The following is a 19,632-nucleotide window of genomic DNA, read 5'->3' on the forward strand; positions in this document are numbered from 1 at the left end:
CCAAAGATTGTAATTCGCTGGCTGTTCTGGCTCCCCTTGTGTAGGAAAACCCGTTGTGAATCAACACAACTTTTGTGTTAGACTGACATCATTTTTCCATTTACTAATCACTTCGGAATTAATTTGCCTTCCAGAAACACACGTGATAGCAAAAAAGACTGTATCATACTTTGTAATCCCGGACTAACTTGTGACATGAGTTGATTAAGGCCCCTCTTTCCCTCTAGAATGTGAGCTCCTTGAGGTCAGGGCCTGTGACTCTTCTGACTTCCCATGCATCCTAGGAGGCATTTGCGGAATGAATGAATGACTTAGAACTTCTCTAATGAAAGTGGTGGGAGCAATTAGAGATAGGCCCATTGAACGTATGCTTTCAAAAAATGGAACAGTGAAAGTGACATAACCTTCCAGAAAGCTTAGAAAGCAGAGGAAGATATCATCCCTGCTCTTCTACTACAATCATACTCTAGTACTATTATTATTGTTACTATTACATGGCCTTTTGAAATATACATTCTATTAGTTCTCTGTTGCTGTAACAAATTACCCTAAAATGTAGTGGCTTAAAATAACAATAAACATTTATTATCCTGCTCAGCTTCTGAGGGTCAGGAGTGGCTTTGCTGCATGGTTCTAGCGCAGGGTCTCTCAGGAGGTTATGGTCAAGATGTCAGCCAGGGCTACAGCCACCTGAAGGCTCGACACTAGGCTGGAGGATCCACTTCCAAGATGGCTCGTGCACATGGTTGGAAAGTTGATGTTGGGTGTTGGCAGCATGCCACTTAGTTCCTTGCCATGTGGACCTCTTCTCCATAGGGCCACATGAGGCTCTTCATGACATGACAGCTGGCTTCTCCCAGAGGGAGTGATCAAAGAGTCTTAGAAGTCTGTCACACACCATCATTTGTGCAGCACTTTTTCCCCAGGTCAGCACTCTTCACTGCGGAAGGGGGCTGTACAAGAGTGTGAATAGGGGAGGGTCACTGGAGGCCATCTTGAAGGCCGGGTACCACGTCTATGCATTCATGTTGATAGCTGTCACCATAGGATGGGTATAGTCTACATCTTTTTGTTCTCTTAACATAGAAGTATTTTCATACTTAGTTTCTATTATTTTTGGTGTCTATAACTCCCTAGTTTCTTTTGTTTCTAAACATGAGATTATAAAATGTAATAGTTATACTTAATTTTCTCTAAAATTCAGTTCAGCAGGCATTGAGAACCCTCTATGGACATAGCTAAGCCTTTAAAATTTGCCACTATATCCCTGAATGTAAATAACTGAATTATGGATATAGTAAACAGTTAGGAAAATGACTGATTTTTCTTTTCTTTTTTCTTTCATGGTTTGATCTACTTTCCTGGCGTTGTCCTTTGACAATTACTGTGATTGGATTGCAGGTAAGGATTCTTTTAAACTTTTTCTCTTTTAGTGTATCTTAAGAGCAAATGAATATAAATTTGCAAATATAAGTTTTTAATGAAATCCTTGGATTTAAGGATTTAGACATTTAAGGATTTAGACGTTTCTTTCAAAAAGCCATCTTCAAAGAGAGAACTATTCTCTTTATATGAGCTTCCTTATGAAATTCAATAGTTAATCTGAATTTATTCCCACTGACGCATCTCTGACTCCAAGTGCGTAGTGTGTTACCCATGGGCTAACCCGTTGTGTGTTACCCATAGTGTGTTACCTTAACTTCTAGTTCAGAGTCAAGAGTGCAGCCAGTCACTGAGCTGCACTTTAGCCAAAGCTACGGTTTCTGTAATTCTGGGTAGACTGAAGGTTAATACAGGTACGTGAGAAGTTTGTAAACATGTCAGATGAGTTGAATGCGATTTACAGATGTTAGGTTATTACTGCACTTCAAAGAAATTTCCATGGACTTTTAAACCGACATTCCATAATTTTAGGAAATCACATATATGTAGTTTTTATATCTATTTATACTTTTTTCCTTATGTTTATACATAGATGATTATGTCTATTTTATTATTTTGTCAAGTAAAATTGATCCCTTTGATCAAACACTTGAGAAACTTATGTATAATATTTTTTTATGATCAATTTTTGTTTTGTTTTTGTTTTTTCAGAATTAGGATTAGCAGGGATAAGGACTAAAATTGTTAAGTGGATCTTTTTTATTGAAAAGAGTGGCGTGATTGGAATTATTTTTCAAATTTCTTAAGCCTTCAATAAGTGTAACATACATCTAAAATCTTGTTTATAATTATGTACATTAACTTAATTTTTATACATTATGTATGTTAACATAAGCTTTACTTTTCACAGAGTATTTTAAGTATTAAATATTTAAATATTTCCAGACACATTCACCATCTTTTTTTAAATTGAAATATAGTTGACTTATAATATTACATTCGTTTTCAGTGTATACTATAGTGATTTGATTATTTTTACAGATTACATACCATACAAAGTTATTATAGTATTGTTGATTATATTCCCTGTGCTGTACATTACAACCCTGTGACTTATTTTTTAACTGGTATTTTGTACCTTTTAACCCCTTTCTCCTATTTTGCCCATCCCTACCCCTTCACCACCCCCTCTCCCTGTAACCACTAGTTTGTCCTCTGTATATGTAAATCTGTTTTGTTATATTTGTTCATTTGTTTTGTTTTTTAGATTCCACATGTAAGTGAAAACATACAGTATTTGTCTTTCTGTCTGACTTATTTCACTAAGCTTAATACCCTCCGCATCCATCCATGTTGTTGCAAATGGCAAGATTTCATTGTTTTTTATGGCTGAGTAATATTCCTGTGTGTGTGTGTGTGTGTGTGTGTGTGTGTGTATCACATCTTCTTTATCTGTTTATCTGTCAATGGGCACTTAGATTGCTCCCATATCTTGGCTATCGTAAATGATACTACTGTGAACAGTAGGGTGCATATTTCTTTTTGAATTAGTGTTTTCATTTTCTTCCCGAAAATGAAAACACTAATACATACAACCCAGGTAAATACCCAGATGGTATGCTGGGTGGTATGGTAGTTCTATTTAGAATTTTTTGAGGAAACTTCATACTATTTTCCATAGTGGCTCTACCCATTTACATTCCCACCAGCTGTGTACTAGGGTTCCCTTTTCTCCAAATCTTTGCCACTTGTTATTTCTTGTCCTTTTGATGATGGCCGTTCTGACAGGTGTGAGGTGGTACCTCATTGTGGTTTTGATTTGCATTTCTCTGATGATTAGTGATGTTGAGCTTCTTGCCATGTGCCTGTTGGCCATCTGTATGTTTTCTTTGGAAAAATGCCCATTTAAGTCCTCTTCCCATTTTTAAATTGGGTTGTTTGTTTTTTTGATATTGAATTGTATGAATTCTTTGTATATTTTGGATATTAACCCCTTATTGGATGTGTCATTTGCAAGGTCTTCTCAAGTAGGTTGCCTTCTCGTTTGTTGATAGTTTCTTTGCTGTGCAAAAGTTTTTTAGTTTGATGTAGTTCCATCTGTTTATTTTTGCTTTTGTTGCCCTTGCTGAGGAGAGAGGTCCAAAATAATTACTGCTAAGACTGATTTCAAAAAGTGTACTGCCTATATTTTCTTCTAGGAGTTTATGGTTTCAGGTTACATTTAAGTCTTTAATCCATTTTGGGTTTATTTTTGTATATAGTATGAGAAAATGGTCTAGTTTCATTCTTTTACAGGTAGTTGTCCAGTCTTCCCAACACCACTTATTGAAGAGATTGTCTTTTCCCCATTGTATATTCTTGCCTCCTTTATTGTAGATTGATTAACTGTATATGGGTGGGTTTATTTCTGGGCTGTATGAAGGAGGCTGACCAGGACTGGAACATAGTTTGGGACGTCAAGTAAATAGGTGAGGAAAGAAAGAAGGGATTCTCTCTAAAGATATAAAACAAAAATATTAGGAATCACTCTCTGAACTATTTCATCATATCACAAGATTAAAGCAAAACTTTCATTGCCCTTTTACCAACTCAGTGACGTCTTTCTTGGGATATTATTATGAATTGGTTCTTGGGATAATTTTTATGTGTTAGGGATTCTCATAGTTGAAAAAACTTCTTTTGGATAAAACCTATAACAGTACTGTTTATTAATTAGGCTATTCTCAGGCAACTTTCTATTTTAAAAAGGAAGTGGAGAAATGTGCTAATAACCTCTTTTAAAAAATTTTATTTAGTTATTTATTTTTGGCTGTGTTGGGTCTATGTTTCTGTGTGAGGGCTTTCTCTAGTTGCGGCGAGTGGGGGCCACTCTAATCATCGCAGTGCGCGGGCCTCTTACTGTTGCGGCCTCTCTTGTTGCGGAGCACAAGCTCCAGACGCGCAGGCTCAGTAGTTGTGGCTCACAGGCCTAGTTGCTCCGCGTCATGTGGGACCTTCCCAGACCAGGGCTCGAACCCGTGTCCTCTGCATTGGCAGGCAGATTCTCAACCACTGCGCCACCAGGGAAGCCTGCTAATAACCTCTTTTGATTAACCCCTGGTATGGCTGAAACCAAGTAGTTCAGAGTACGAGGTCAAAACCTTAATTGCTCATCTGATTGATGTGGGAAATGCCGGGTCTTTTCTTGTGTTATCTCCCCATTTTATATAGAAAGAAATGATTTTTGGAAATTTGGATTAAAGTCTAACTCCAAAGCATAAAATCTGACATTTACTCTTTAAAGCAGCATTAAAAAGTCATTACTGATCAGGGAGCAAAACAGACTTGAGGGCTTCCCTGGTGGCGCAGTGGTTGAGAGTCCGCCTGCCGATGCAAGGGACACGGGTTCGTGCCCCGGCCCGGGAAGATCCCACATGCCGCGGAGCGTCTGGGCCCGTGAGCCATGGCTGCTGAGCTTGCGCGTCCGGAGCCTGTGCTCCGCAGCGGGAGAGGCCACAACAGTGAGAGGCCCGTGTACCGCAAAAAACAAAACAGACTTGAAGTTTTGCCATAACATATCTGGAGTCAAATGACTAAAATAACATCAGAGTTGCTTTTAAGGGCTGTTCAGAAGCGATATTTTAATTGGAATTAAAAAGGATAAGTCAGCATCATTTTGGTTTACCTCCCTTAGGCCACATAGAATCATGTGTGTGCCATTAAGAGGATGAGAGTGTTCGTTGCTATCAGAATCTTTGTGAGAAACATTAGAAGGCTCACATTTGATAGAATATAGTGACTTGGAAATAATCAAAGTCTTTCACCGATCCCATTTGAAAAGTGAAAATAGATCCTAGAACTTTCCATTTTGATATAAGCAGACTTTGAAATCCTTGGAAACTTAGTTTTCTAAGTCCGTCCAATAATATAAAAACAGTGTCAATAGCCTTAGATCTTAGACCAAATGCATGCATTTATAATAGATACCCGTTCATCAGAATTGAAATTTGATCCAATGTATATGTAAAACCTCCTTCTTCAATTAACTTGTGTATCATTGCTGGAAATTCTTCAGCAGTTTTCTTATCTGCATTCTCGGCTTCACAGAGAATGACAGCTGAAAGCTTTGAAATTATAGAGATTTTTGAGACGACTCACCTAGTCATTACTAGCACTTGAAAGAAGCAACTTCTGCAGGACGACCCGGCGATTTCCATTTGAGGTCTTTGTGTATAGACAGTGCTTTCTCTTTGATTGTGAAACAGGTCGTTCTCGGTTTTTTGTTTTGTTTTGCTATTTGTTCTTCAATCCATGTATCAATCTTTCCATTCTTCTGTTTCTTAAGAGCTTGTTCTTACTGGCTTCACAGCGCTTGAAGTTACTCTAGCTATAGAGGTTTCTTTTATTTTCATGTGTTATCTTTGGTGGTCCACAACATGGATTCCTTTATGCTTGTTGCTCTGGAGATATCACATGTTCTCTCATGTCTTTCAAACACCCTTATTCTTAGCTTCTTCCTCAATGGTTAAAAGTTCTTATGCACTGCTTGGTATTTTTTTTAAATTGAAGTATAGTTGATTTACAAAGTCGTGTTAGTTTCAGGTGTACAGCAAAGTGATTCATATATATATAGGTATAGATATATAATATATTCTTTTTCAGATTCTTTACCATTATAGGTTATTATAGGATATTGAATATCGTTCCCTGTGCTATACAGTAGGTCCTTTTGTTTATCTATTTGATAGATCGTAGTGTGTATATGTTAATCCCAAACTACTGCTTGGTATTTTTGAACCAGGTGGTTAGATGTGTTTGGGATTCGATTGAGTGCTTTTTTCCATATAGAAAAGTTAACATTTGCAAAAGAATAGCAAAACAATCTTGTAGGATAACAAACGTGAACTGAGTAGCTGGTATATGCTTGAGATGTGTGTGTTTGTATTTTTCCAGGTAGCCTGATTCAGCTCGGTGCAGTTTCCTGTGTTCAGCTAGTATTTCTTGAAGACATAGCATAAGCAAAACGTGAAATATGAATTATGCTCTGATTGTTCTCTATCATATAGACTGTGTTGGAACAAATTTGTATTTTCCAAACAAGCTTTATAACAGAACAGATTGTGCTCGATAGGCTCTTTTAATTTCTAAAAGCATGATCTGTAGTTCTAGGAAATTTTCTTGAATTATTTTATGATACTTTCTTCTCCTCCATAATCTCCGTTCTGTTTCCGAAGCTTCTGTCGTGCAGATGTTAGTCCTTCTAAACTGCTCTCTCTCCTCTTTCCTATTTTTCCCTCTTTGGTATTTGTTCTAGTTCTGAGATATTTCTTCAACTTTACTTTCCATTCATTCTAGGGAATTTTCACCTGTGCTCTCATAATATCAGTTTTTCAATTACCAAGAGCTTTTTGTAGTGTTTTGTTGTTGTCTACTCCCCCCATCCTCATTATTTTATCCATGTAATCTTTTAGGATCTTTAAAGTTTCTTCATTCCCCTATACTGTCTCTGTTTCCTCCAGGTTCCTTTTTTTCCTGGGTGATGGTTCTATTAGAGAATGGTTAGCCCTTGCTCAGTTCTTCAGTTGGTAAGGATAGGTAAGGGTCTGTTTTGTTTTCTACAGACTCTCATTTTGCCTGCACCTTGTACTTTGAGAAGCCTGTGCTTTAGAAGTATTGGATTCTTCAATGCATATCAGCTATCTTCTGGACTTTCTTTAGGGCTTGCTTGGGTTTCAGCTTGATGAATTACCATCTTTTCTCCAGGCTGTTGAAATTGACGTCTCTCCCACTTACTCTATCCTTGGATGTTTAAAATTGGATTCTCTTATCTCTAGTGGTTTGTAGATAGCAAGAGAGATAACATAAATGAATGTATTCAATCTACCATATTCACTCAGAAGTGGCTTTGAACAGCTTCTTAGCTGAAGAAAATAAACCCTGTGAGATTCTCATGGTTTCATGAAACTGCCCAAACCAAGATTCAGAAAAGAGCTGTCATTGCATTTCTAGTGCTTGAACTTTGTAGGCAGGTGATTCCACAAAAGGATATCACTTGTTTATAGTTCCAGGCAGGAAAAATTTTTGAGTTTCATTGGAAGGTGAAAAGCACCCCCAAATAATCTTTGAAGGGACTAGGTTAGGAGCATACCAAGTGGCTCTATTGCTGTTAAATGCATAGCAGTGTTTCTTAAATGCACTGTGTGTCATAATGCTGATCTCAGTAAATACTCTTCTCTACCAGAGAAGAGTCTTTCGAAATACCAAGAAAGCCAGGGCCATCTCTTACATCATATACTGCTTACTGCATGTCCCTGCGATGCTTCATGATGGCTTGACTTTGTACGGACTCTTGAATATCAGAGGAGCATTGTTTCTCCCTATTCTCCGTGTTTGATAAGCTCTTCCGTGACTGATTCCTTCATTTCTTTCAGGTTTTTACTCAAAATTCACTTTCTCAGGGAGGCCTTCCTTGATGACTTTATCTGAAATTTTATCCCCTCTGATCTTGCATTTTCTGCTTCCATTCTTTGTCTCCTCGGTCCTGTCACTATCTCACATACTGTGTATTTGCATGTTTGTCTTGTTTAGTTTTTTTTTTTTTTTTTTTTTTGCAGTATGCGGGCCTCTCACTGTTGTGGCCTCTCCCGTTGCGGAGCACAGGCTCCGGACGCGCAGGCCCAGCGGCCATGGCTCACGGTCTTAGCCGCTCCGCGGCATGTGGGATCTTCCCGGAACGGGGCACGAACCCATGTCCCCTGCATCGGCAGGCGGACTCTCAACCACTGCGCCACCAGGGAAGCCCTTGTTTAGTTTTTTAATCCCACTTGAATGTAGGTTCCACGAGGGCAGGGCTTTTTGTTCATTACTGAATCCTCAGTGCCTGGCACAGAACAGGTGCTCAATATATAGGCGTTGGGTTTCCATCAATTTTCCAACGATTTCAGTAGATTCTAGTCATAACCAGTCTTTCAGCAGACTTAGGGTTACCAATATACAATATGACGGCATCCGTTATGTTAAGGTTGCAGATATATTTTTGGCTGTTCATAGTGATGATGAGTATGGCCTTGATCCAGTCACATAACTCCTTTGTGCCTCGGTTTCCTCATCTACATACATGAGGATAGTAATGGTACCTAGATGAGCAGGTTGCTGAGAGTAAATATATGCAACAGGCTTAGACTAGGGACTGGCAAGTACTAAGTGTAATTAAGTGTTTGCTGCTACTGTCATCACTATGATTATTATTACTGTTCATTTTCCTTCTTTCAGTGGCACCGTATTGAGCATTTACCATGTATCAGGCTCAGATCTAGGTGTTTAGGACACGCCTGTAAATAACAGTTAACACTCCACTCCACGCCCCAACCGTTTCTAGCTGAGGGAGGCAGACAATAAATATAGTAGTAGCTAAATAAACGGGAATGGCTTTTAACACTTTCTGGCCAGGGAAGCGCTGCCCTTGGTAGGAGACTGGGGGAGGAAGGAGGGGGGTGTACAGGGGTTTCAGTGGTGGTGGTCACCTTCTTAGTTTAGTGGTAGGTTTGGGGGTGTTTGTTCTAATGTTATTCTTCATAACTTACATATATGGTACACATATTTATATGCTTCATTAAAAAAATCGCTTGTGTCAAGCATACTTCAGTGCTGAAACAGCTTAATTATTCATTTAATTTAGTTATCCTGATTAGGTAAGGTACTTGACTTAAGAAAATCCCTTAATATAACCTAATTGGCCCCATCCCTGCCCCCCATTTATTCAGGCAGTCATAGTTGTTTTTAATTGGCTCTGTTTTTTTTTCCACAATATGTATTTGAAGTATTCAATTTTATGTAATTTGTGCAGGATTATGCTAACTTGGGGTAAAAGGGTGATGAGATTTATGCTTTGCCACTGACACCATTTGAATGACTTTAGCAAAATGTCTTGTTTTAGTCCACATAATATGATTGAACTTTCAAATGTATGTAGCATTTGTGTAGTGGAGAGAAGGATTTAATTTTTCTACATTAGACTAAATTAATCATTTTATGTTTTAACTACCTTCAAACCAATTATGAACCTATTAAAATGAAAGCATAGTCAATTAAGAGTATTTCTTTTTTATTAGAAACACATATCTAATAATAATCTGATAAATAGTAGATTTAAGACATAAATTGTTCCAACGTGTCTAACCGTAATGGCTGTAAGTGCAGGTGCTATTTTAAGGACAGGCATCAGTTTTTCACTAAGTTCACTGAATTGGGCGTTTCTGAGACATCTGGAAACAGCTCGGCACCTCTCAGTTCTGTGGGATGGTTGCATCCTGCTGCATGTGAGAGTCAGCTGGCTTGAGTTTGGATCTTGGCTCTGCTGTGTTTAAGCATTATGTTACCTTGGGCCGTGTTTGGCCACTGTAAGCCTCCGTTTTCTTTCCTTTAAATGAAGAAAAGAACGGCACCTACCACCTCAGAGTTGTTAGAAGTATTCCATAAGAAAATGCATGTATAACCAGTTTATTGAGAAGTCTTAATTTTTCAGGGGTATGAATGTGCGGCAGTTTTTTTTTTTTATTTAATTAATTAATTTTTGGCCGCGTTGGGTCTTCGTTGCTGTGCGCGGGCTTCTCATTGCGGTGGCTTCTCTTGTGGAGCACGGGCTCTAGGCGCGCGGGCTTCAGTAGTTGTGGCTCACGGGCTCAGTAGTTGTGGCACACGGGCTTAGTTGCTCCGCGGCGTGTGGGATCTTCCCGGACCAGGGCTCGAACCCGTGTCCACTGCATTGGTAGGCGGATTCTTAACCACTGCGCCACCAGGGATGTCCCATGAAAACAGTCACAGTTTTTAAAAATTCACTTTTTCTCATTTTGAAACCTGACTCTCATGTTGGAATCAAAGCTCTCTACTCTGCCCACTCTCACCCCCCAAGGAAAAGAAAAACCCTTAGTCTGGATCCTGGCACGCTGGGGGAGTGGGTACCGCTTGCTCTCACATGCGTGCCCCCTGCCCCCTCGTCTCCCAAGCAGTGGCCGGCGTGGCTGGGTGGGTGGGTGGAAAGAGCAGAGGCAGTTACAGTGGCCCACTCCTCTGTGTGAGTGGCAGCTGCTTCCCTGTCTCCCTGTCTGGACTGCTGGCTTCTTCTGTGAGGCAGCCATTCACATGTGGACTCTTGTAAGACACATCTGGCAGTTCTTTGGGGAACCCTTGGCATTGGAGATCTGACGTGATCTCCTCATCCCCCTGCTCCACAGTCAAATCACCTTCGTCCTCTTGCTTCTTGGTCTCCGCATCTAGTAGGCTGCTCTCCTGGGCAAAGTTCTTGCAAAACGACTCAAGCCTCGCTACCTTTGTGGTGTCCCCTAGACCCACAGAGAACCCAGGTGTCTTTGCCAAGACGGATGGCTGCCCCGATGTTTGTAGCCGTCAGCTCCGCCGTCCCTTTCCTGCATGCATTACTGTTTGCATTCTCATCCACCCCCCCGACAACTGTTTACTGTTACCTAACAACTTCCAAATCTTTCTCTCAAGCCAGATCTCTCCTAAGTTCCCAGACCACATTTCCCATAGCCTAGGGTGTCCTCTCACCATTATTTCCCGGATCCAGTTCCTCCCCATGACTTCAATGTCATCCTGGTTAACGGCATTGCCTCCTCCCATTCATGTAACCCAGGAGCCTGGGCGTCCTCCAGCCCCCCTTAGCTCCCCGTAAGCCAGTCCTGTCTCCCAAATATCTTCTTCTTTTTTTTTTAAAGATTGAGGGAGCAATTAGATTTAATTTTCTGAACAATAAAATATACAATCACTACTCACCGGTAGTCTCTTTTGCCTCAATTCAAATACCCACTCATTTCAAGTAAAGCACTCACTTTAGGTAATGACCAGACACAGGAAACGGAAAAATCTGGATTCTAAAAGCAGTCACAAAGAGCACGATAATATTCATGGTATAAAACTCCAGAAAACCAAAGAACTGTTGGAGGGGACTGTCACCATGTACAGCAATTATTCACTGCATATCTTTGCCCCAAGAACAGTATCTATTACGAAGACATTTCAATTCTAATTTATACTAGTTTATACTAGTTCATATTTACATTGTAAAAGTTATTCCTGGATCAAGTGTTTAAAAGAAAGATGTTAAAATTTGTAAGGTTCAAAGACTATCTACAAATAAGAAAATGACTCAGAAAAAATTATAAAAATGGGCAAAATAAATCAACAGCAATCATACAGAAGAGAAAAGTAAACGGTCAACAGAAGTAAGCAAGTATGTTCAGCCTCATTACTAGTAAGATATCAGCAGATTAAAACATCGTGTGAATCCCTCCCCCTTTTCTCTGTGTCCCCGCCCCTTCTTGGTTCTGGTCCTCATTATTTCCTTCCTTTTACTCCAAATCCCATCTCCTTTAGACTTGTACACTGCGGTCAGGTTGGTCTCGCTAAGACACAAATCCCGTCACATCACCTGACTGCTTACAAATCTTTTGTGGGGACCCCTGCTGCCTTCGGACCAAAGTCCAGTCTCCACCCCATGGCCTCTGAGGCCCCAGCCTGGGAGCAGCCTTTTTTTCCTTCTACTGCTTCTCTTTACGCCCCACCACTGACCCTGACTTCCCTGCTCCACAGCCACGCTCAAGCACTGATAGAGGCCGGGGGACGTGGCGCGATGCTCTGAGACCCAAGCTTTCCCTGCCCTGTCCCTGTTCATGGAGGGTCCTCATTCTCTTTGTACCTGTGGTCCAACCGGACACTTCCCCTTGCTTTTCAAGGCCCAGAGGGAGTCTTCTGCTCTCAGAAACATCCTCTGGCTTCTTCTTGCTAATCATCCTACCCACATGATCCCAGGCATCACACATCTTCCTCTCCCCACCCCCCCAAGTGCCCCTGGGTCACTGAAAGCAGAGACTATGCCTTATACATCTTGATAATTTTAGGGCCAAGCCTAAAGTTCCTGGCCTTTCGTGGGTGCTCAGTGCTGAATAAGTATGAATAACGAACAGAGGCACATCTGAAGAGCTAATGTGCAGAAAGTTTTTCTTCTAGTTCGTATCCTAGCTAAGATGTGTTGTAGTGACCATTTCCTTAACAGTGGTTGGCACTGAGTTTAGATACTAAGAAGTGACCCTAATGATCACTGCGGATTTATATTTCCCACTCCACTGGCCTTGGCAGCCCACGCAGTACTTTGTTATTTTCATTATGTTGTCTTCTCACTCTTACTTGTGAATGAAGGAGAATGTAGCAGCGTCAGAGTCACGTTCTGGCAGAGAGATGGGAAGGGCATCCCAGGTGATGTCCACAAAGAGTAAAGATCCGTGGGGACTGTGATGGGAAGCTGGACGGTCTGGGCGTGATGTGCTGACAAGGCCGCTTCCTCCTACTAGTCTCGGCCTCAGCCACAAGCCTTGGGGACACAGCCTGCCTGCCTTCTTTATTTTTTTTATTTTATTTTATTTTTGGCCGTTCCAGGTGGCTTGCGGGATCTTAGTTCCCCAACCAGGGATCAAACCCGGGGTCCCAGCAGTGAGAACGCCAAGTCCTAACCACTGGACCGCCAGGGAATTCCCATGCCTGCCTTCTTTCTGAGTGAACATTGTTATCTGCCGTCCACTTGGGTTGCTTTTGATCCTTCTCACAGCTCTTGAGGGCTCTCCAAGGAACTACCAGGGCTTATGAAAAAGGTATTGGAAAATCAATCTTGGGCACGTTTGCAAAGTAACGTGCCTGTCAGCAGGCTGTGTCTGTGTGCCTGCGGCAGCCCCCATCAACCCGGGACCTCTTCCCAGTGGTTGGAAAGCACCTCCTCAGACTGTGGAACTCGTTGGCACTGGGACTAGCCTGGGTGCCCGTCAGCCTCTCCAGCGCCATAATCTAATACTACTAAGTGGGTGATAATACTAAGCGGGTGAGGGCCGGCTTTCACCAAGAGTTCAACATCTCTACTCAGGACAATGCCTGGAAACTCTGCAGCCAGGCTGCCGGGCCCATATGCCACCTGGGGCTCTGGCTTTGGTCTCCACACAGACTCCTGGCCAGTTTCTTCATCTGTAAAACGGGCAACTTTACGTGATTACTGAGGTTCCATTGAGATTGGCAGGAGGGATCTCCCCATTACTCTTCCTGCACTAATATTCCTTAGTTTAGATCTCTGTATATGAATCTGGAATTCCTGGTCTAGAGGACAGCATATTGAATCAGAAGATGGTTCTCTGCCCCGTCCTACAGTGAATGAGATAAGCGCTGTACAAAAGAACACGGTGTCTTTGAGCTTCAATTTCTAAACCTACAGATGAAGGAAATTAGAACTAGATGATCTCTAAATTAGATGATCTCTAATGAGAACTAGATGATTTCAGCTCTAAAATTCTGAACAGACCAATTAAAGAAACCCTCGGGCCCCAGTAAAGTCACAGAGCCTGGACTCGGAGAGACCATAATATGGAAATGTGTCCCTTGATCAAAGCGGAAGGTAAACACGCAGTATCCCTAGCGCAGAGCTATCTTTTCCAATTTGTTAATGCTTACCTAAGTCTGTACTGCGTTAGAAATTCAGGAGCTGTGTAATCCTCTCGAATTTATCTTCGCCTTTATAAAGAAAACTGTGCAGTTGACCTTCATCTTATCGTTTGAGGATCACCAAGGACCGACTCTAACGGCCCTAAGGGGTTCTGTGTGCAGAGAATAATGGTTAATCTAGTTCCCACTGGCTCTTCTTTCTCTGTTGGTTATCATTGTTGTTATCTTATGGAATTTAACGTGAAAAAATAGCTTAAAGTAACTAGTTACTTTTCAAAAGCGAAAGAAGAGTTTGAGGCATCTGTCTTGCGTAGCTGTGCAAAAGTGAAATAGAAATAGTATTCATTTCTGATGGACTTTCACGAGGTTCTTGAAATAGCAAATCATAATCAGGACGACTTGTCACTTCTTCAGATGTTTTATGTAGGCTATCATTTGGTTTCAAAATCTATGATGCCCTTTTGCCCGTGGCTTCTGATTTGCATAATCTACCATGATTTAGCAAAAGCGGTGATTTATGAAGAAACTTGGCTTTGAGGAGCTTATTTTCACGAAGATATAAAGGAAAAGGGAGAATGTTAACCCTTTGAATCCTGTTTACTCTTTTAGAATAGAGGCATTCTTTTGGAATTATAGTTATGTTAAATAAAGCAGAGAAACAGAGGCATGTGCAGACAAGTATGGAAGAACCAGAGATTGTTTCTAGAACTGTAAAATAATTTTAAAGTAATAGTAAATGTTTAGAGAGAAAATCTACAGAAAGATATAGGAAAAATATATTTATAGAGAGCCTTATATGCTATATATATATATATGTGTGTGTATAAATAAATAAAAGGTTATATTTAAATTTGCTAGTATTTTGTTAGGATTTTTGAAATTCTCACCCTGAGCGAGTAATTTGTTAAGCCTTTTAATCCTCATGTGGGATTTAGGGAACCTGTAGTATCAATATACCTGAGTTAGTTCTCCTGCAGGTTAATTACCAACAAATTCGGCAGCTTTAAGACAAAGCAAAATTATAGTTTAAAATTCAAACTCGGGCTTCCCTGGTGGCACAGTGGTTGAGAGTCCGCCTGCCGATGCAGGGGACACGGGTTCGTGCCCCGGTCCGGGAAGATCCCACATGCTGCGGAGCGCCTGGGCCCGTGAGCCATGGCCGCTGAGCCTGCGCATCTGGAGCCTGTGCTCCGCAACGGGAGAGGCCGCAGCGGTGAGAGGCCCGCGTATCAGAAAAAAAAAAAAAAAAAAAATCAAACTCAATAATGCATTTCAAATGATTATAGAGCAGTTAATTAGTCTAAAGTAGACATTTTTAGGTCTTATCAATTAAAGTATTCGAGTCCTTAGATTATAACTAACTTCTTTTTTTCTTTTTATTTATTTATTTATGTTTTCATTTACTTATTTATTTACGTATTTATTTTTGGCTGCGTTGGATCCTCGCTGCTGCGCGGGCCCTCTCCAGTTGAGGCGAGCGGGGGCCATTCCTCGCTGCAGTGCATGGCTTTCTCACTGCGGCGGCCTTTCTCGTCGCGGAGCACGGGCTCCAGGCGCGTGGGCTTCAGCAGTTGTGGCACACAGGCTTCAGTGGTTGTGGCTCGCGGGCTCTAGAGCACAGGCTCAGTAGATGTGGCGCCCGGGCTTAGTTGTTCCACGGTATGTGGGATCCTCTTGGATCAGGGATCGAAGCCGTGTTCCCCGTATCGGCAGGCGGACCCTTAGACACTGCGCCACCAGGGAAGTCCCTATAACTTTTTTAGTAGCTTATTTTTCCTCTTTGCTTTTACTTTAAAATATTTTTAGTCAAAATAATACATGTATAGGTATCTAAAGTAGTAAATTCATAGAAACAGAAAGTAGAATGATGACTACTGGGGCTAGAGGTGGGGAAGGGGTACGGGGAATTGTTTAATAGGTATGGTTTCAGGTTTGCAAGATGAAAATGTTCTAGAGATCTGTTTCACAACAAGGTGCATATACTTAACACTACTGAACTGTACACTTAAAATGGTTAAATTGATAAATTTTAGATTATATGTGTTTTACCACAATAGAAAATACATGTGCGTTTATAAAGATCGAGTAGAATTAATAGAAAAAAAATATTAGCAGTTCCTTTTTTTTTTTCATCCTCTCACCTGCTACCTAGAGGCAGCCACGTTTTTTCTTTCATTTTTTAAAAGTGTAACTCAGTGAAGTTTCTCTGTTCAGTACACAGTTCTTCAGGTTTTGACAAACAAACAGTGGTTGTACCACCACCACAATCAAGAAATGAAACAGTTCCATCGCCCACAAAAACCTCCCCTCCCTTGCCCCAAGGCTCTGGCAACTTCTGACCTGTTTTTTGTGCCTATAGATTTACCTTTTCTAGAATATCACTGTAAATGGAATCATCGTTTGCAGCCTAAGTCTGGCTTCTTTCATTTAACCATAATATATCTGAGATTCATTCATGTTCTTAGGTGTATCAGTTGTTCATTTCTTTTTATAGCTGAGTAGTGTTCCGTGGTATAGGTGTACCACGGTTTGTTAATCCATTTTCCAGTTGAAGGACATTGGGGTTGTTTCCAGTTTTGAGTGATTATGATAAAGCCACAAACATTTATGTACATATTTCTGTGAGAACATAAATTTCATTTCACTTAGGTTATTGACTTAGACTGGGATTATTGGGTTTTATGGAGAGTCAAACTTTATAAGCAACTGCTAAACTGTTGTGCAGAGTGGTTGTACCATTTTGCATTCCCACCATCAGTATATGAGCATTCCAGCTGTTCTGCAATCTTGTCAACAGTTGACATTTTTAGGTTTAATCTTTAAATGAAAGATTTTAGCCCCTCTAGTAGATGTGTTGCTGTATCTCATTGTGGTTTTAGTTTGCACTTCTGAAATGATTAATGATGCTTACCATTTTTCCATGTGCTATTTACCAAGCATGTATCTTCTTTGATAAAGTGTCTGTTGCCCATTTTTTTAAAAATTGGGTTGTTTGTTTTCTTGCTATTGAGTTTTAAGAGTTCTTTATATATTCTCGATATAGGTCCTTTATCAGATGTGTGACTTGCAATATTTAATTACAGTCTATAGTTTGTGTTTTCATTCTTGTAACAGTGTCTTTCAAACAACAGAAATTCTTCATTTTGATAAAGTCCAGTTTATTGATATTTTTTTTTTCTCTTTTATGGATGGTGCTTTTCATGTCACATTCAAGAAGTCTTTGCCTAACCCAAGGTCTGAAGGAGTTATGGTTTTGGATTTTGCATCTAAGTCTGATCCATTTTAAGTCAATATTTCATATGGTGGGAGGAATGGATCAAATTGGGTTTTGTTTTCTATATTCTATCTAGCTGTTTCAAGACTATTAGTTGAAAAGATTATCTTTCTGCACTGAATCACCTTTACATCTTTGTTAAATCAATTTGCCATATATGCGTGGGACTGTTTCTTACCTCTCTATTCTGTTCCATTGCTCTACACATCTTTCCCTTTACCAATACCACACTATCTTGATGAGAGTTACTTTACAGAAAGTCTTGAGTGGGAGCCCTTCAGCTCTATTCTTCTAAAATTGTTTTGCTTATTCCAGTTCTTTTACTTTTATGTATACATTTTAGAATCACCTTGTCATTTTTTAATAAGAAGTCTTGCTGGAATTTTGATTGGGATTACTTTGAATCTTTACATTAGTTGGGGGAGGGGGAATTGACATATTAACAATATTGAGTCTTTCAATTGAACACAGTGTATCTCACCATTTATTTGGTTCTCTTGGATTTCTTTCATCAGTGTTTTATAGTTTTCAGCATATAGATTTTATACATATTTTGTTAAATTTATATCTATTTCATGTATTTTTTTTTGCGGTACGCGGGCCTATCACTGTTGTGGCCTCTCCCGTTGCAGAGCAACAGGCTCCGGACACACAGGCTCAGCGGCCATGGCTCACGGGCCCAGCCGCTCCACGGCATGTGGGATCTTCCCTGACCGGGGCACGAACCCGTGTCCCCTACATCGGCAGGCGGACTCTCAACCACTGTGCCACCAGGGAAGCCCTATTTCATGTATTTTTATGAGATAAATGGAACTTTAAAAAAATGTCAGCTTTTGGACTTCCCTGGTGGTGCAGTAGTTAAGAATCCACCTGCCAGTGTAGGGGACATGGATTCTATCCCTGGTCCGGGAAGATCCCACATGCCATGGAGCAGCTAAGCCTGTGCGCCACAGCTACTGAGCTTGCGCTGTAGAGCCTGTGAGCCACAACTGCTGAGCCAGCGTGCCACAACTACTGAAGCCAGCATGCCTAGAGCCTGTGCTCCACAACAAGAGAAGCCACCGCAATAAGCCCACGCACCTCAACCAAGAGTAGCCCCCACTAGCCACAACTAGAGAAAGCCCGCACGCAGCAACAAAGACCCAACGCAGCCATAAATAAATAAATAAATAAAATTTTATGTCAGCTTTTAATCGTTCATGCCAATACGTAGGAATATAATTGATTTTTCCGATTGAACTTATATCCTGTGACCTTGATAAACATTCTTATTGTTAGTTCCTGTAGGTTTTTTTGTGCATTCTTTGGGATTTTCTGTGTAGGCAATCATATTATCTGTTAATAGGATAGTTTTATATTTTTCTTTCTACTCTGGATGCCCTTTCTTTTGTCCCTTGCTTCCTTCCTTTCTTTTCTTTTGCCTTAATGCCTGCCTATTACTATTACCTCCAGTATATTGAACAGTATTTCTGAGAGTGGACATTCTTGCCTTTTTTCCAATCTTAGGGGGAAAGCATTCATTCTTTTGCCATTAAGCGTGATGTCAGCTGAAGAGTTTTTGTATATGCCCTTTATCAGGTTGAAGAACTTCGATTCCTGTTTTGCTGAGAGTTTTTATCATGAATGGACGTTGTATTTTGTCAGATTGCTTTTTCTGCAACTATTGAGATGACCCTGTACTTTTTCTTCTTTAGTCTGTTGATACAGTGAATCACACTGACTTTCAAATGTTTACCTTGCATTCTCAGGATAAATGCCATTTGGTCCTGATGTATTTATTACTCTTATTATATATAGTTGGATTCAAGTTGCCAAAAATTTTTAAAGAACTTTTGCGTCTCTGTTCATTAGGGCTATTGGTCTGTAATTTTCTTTTCCCCCCTTTTTTTTTTTTTTTTTAATAATGTCTGCCTGATTTTAGTATTAGGGTCATGATGGCCTTGTAGAATGAGTTGGGAAGTGTTTTCTCTTCAGTTTTCTCGAAGAGAGTTTGTGTAGAATCGGAATAGTTTCTTCCTTAAATATTTAGTAGGATTCACCAGTGAAACCATCTGGGCCTGAGTTTTGGGGCTAGGAAGATTTAAATTACAAATTAATTTAAAAAATGGACTATTTTAGTTACCTATTTCTCCTTGAGTGAGTTTTGGTATAGTTTGTGTTTTTCTAGGAATTTGTCCATTACATCTACGTTGTTATATTTACTGAAATAAATTTGATATGCCATGTTTTCTTTTTACTCAGTTCAAAATGCTTCCCAATTTCCCTTTTATTTGACCCCCGTGGGTTATTTAGGTATGTGTTATTTCCAAATATTTGGAGATTTTGCAGATAATTTTCTGTAATTGATTTTCTGTAATTGGTTTCTAATTTAATTCCCTTGTGCTTATAGAACGTGCTTTGTATGATTTGAACCCTTTTAAATTTATTGAGACTTGTTTTGTGGCTCAGAATACGGCCTATCATGGTAAAAATGCCATGTGTGCTTGAAATGAATGTGT

The 19,632-nt window shown here is 40.2% G+C and overlaps 1 protein-coding gene across 2 annotated transcripts in view; it reads left to right on the forward strand.

Moving 5' to 3' along the window:
• TSC22D1 (TSC22 domain family member 1) overlaps positions 1-19,632 on the forward strand; it is a 137,030-nt gene that overhangs the window by 100,215 nt on the left and 17,183 nt on the right. The window contains exon 1 of one of the 2 annotated variants that reach the window (XM_032610988.1): positions 1,377-1,401. The exons of the other annotated variant lie outside the window; for it this stretch is intronic. The gene's annotated coding sequence lies outside the window, so the exon portion shown is untranslated. Of the gene's footprint in view, positions 1-1,376; positions 1,402-19,632 lie in introns of those variants that run through there. 2 annotated transcript variants of the gene reach the window in all.

Source organism: Phocoena sinus, chromosome 18 (genome assembly GCF_008692025.1).
Source record: "Phocoena sinus isolate mPhoSin1 chromosome 18, mPhoSin1.pri, whole genome shotgun sequence".
Lineage (NCBI taxonomy): Eukaryota > Metazoa > Chordata > Mammalia > Artiodactyla > Phocoenidae > Phocoena > Phocoena sinus.